The following is a 1,626-nucleotide window of genomic DNA, read 5'->3' as shown; positions in this document are numbered from 1 at the left end:
ATTTGAAAATGGAAGTTTAAAGCTTACTTAAGTAATGATTTAACTACTAAGAGTACAAATAAAATAAAAAAAATAGACAAAACACAATGATTTATAATGGTTCGGTCCCCTTGGCATACATCCACTACTTTGATCTCCTAATCAAGGATTTTCAAACTAATTCACTAAAATCAATGGAATTATCAAGCTTCCACTAAGCTTTTACAATGGCTTTTCACAAGCTCAGCTATAACCTTTAACAATTGTTTTTCTCAGGATCAACTGAAACCCAAAACTAACTTTTTTAAGGCTCAGTTAGAACCTATAACAATAACCAAGCTAACCCAAGTTTGATCTACCCCTTAGAGTGTGTTGCATACTCTAAGTAAACTAGAAATGAAGAAAAGATGAAGTACAAATGCTCATTTAGTTGATCTAAGATGTACAAAGTTAAGCTCAAACACATTTTCAAATGATAGGAGTCAAATACAAGTGTAAAGAAAAGGTTTTTGGTCTTCTAAGCTTAAAATCAATTTGGATAACTTCTCACTCTCATTTTTGACTATTGGAAAGGCTTTACATACTTGCAAAATCACTTCTAGCTGTTAAAGATAAAAAATAGCCCTTTTTGGCCGTTATTTTGTCTTTCTGTGCTTAAATTTAAATTTTTGACAGTAAGCTTTTAGTTGACTAGCTATACTTCTTAGACAATTAAGTCTTCTCTATGTTGCACATTGTTTCTTTGTGTTAACCAATTAACAATAGCTTTAACTGATTAACAACTTTCTATTTTTAAGCACCTTCAAGTACTATTTTTGTCTAGCCTCCTTTCAACCGATTAATGCTCCCTTTAACTAATTGAAGCTTCTCTCCATTCATCCTTAATTGATTAAAATGGGCTCTAGCCAATTAAGAATTCTTTAACTTTAAATCTCTTGGTTTGGCACCTTGGACGGTTATCAATATTTTGAATTTGAATTTTGGTGTTTCTCGACAATTTACCTTTGGCCTTTAACCGGTTAACTCATTTCTTTTAACTTATTAAAAAGTTTTTGTTTTTCATCTAACACCTTCTTAACTGATTAAACCTTATGTTAACCAATTAAGACCTTTTTGTCTATCTTTAGTGTAGTGCCTAGAATTACTTTAATTAATTAAGGATTGTGTTAATCGAGTAAGACTAATTTGTCTTCTTTAAAGCTCTTTCTTCTTTGCTTGTTTAACCAATTAACCCATCTTCCAACTGAATAAGCATATTGACTTACTTTCAAATACCAAATATATTAATGAATTTAAGCTTTCTCATACACACTTAAATAATATAATTAGACACTAATGAATAGGAATGTCTTGTTATCATTAAAAGCACATGGAGTCAATGTTCTCTCTCTCTTATTTTTTTTGATGACAAAACACTCCTAAATCAAAAGTGCAATGTTTATGTTCAATATGAATGCATTAAATCTTTATGCATAATGGGTTGCTCCCCCTTTGTTAATGCATCTAGTTTATTTTACATAATATTCAACAAAATCATAACTAAACATCACCCACATAAATTAAACATGAAGACCTATCAAACTCTATTTAACTTAGTCTTTCTTCTCATTTTTTCTTTTTTATCATTAAACAAGATATTCAAAACTC

The sequence above is a fragment of the Theobroma umbraticum genome, unplaced genomic scaffold (assembly GCF_002168275.2).
Source record: "Theobroma umbraticum cultivar Fairchild unplaced genomic scaffold, ASM216827v3 scaffold_55.0, whole genome shotgun sequence".
NCBI lineage: Eukaryota > Viridiplantae > Streptophyta > Magnoliopsida > Malvales > Malvaceae > Theobroma > Theobroma umbraticum.
This window is presented reverse-complemented; position numbering follows the sequence as displayed.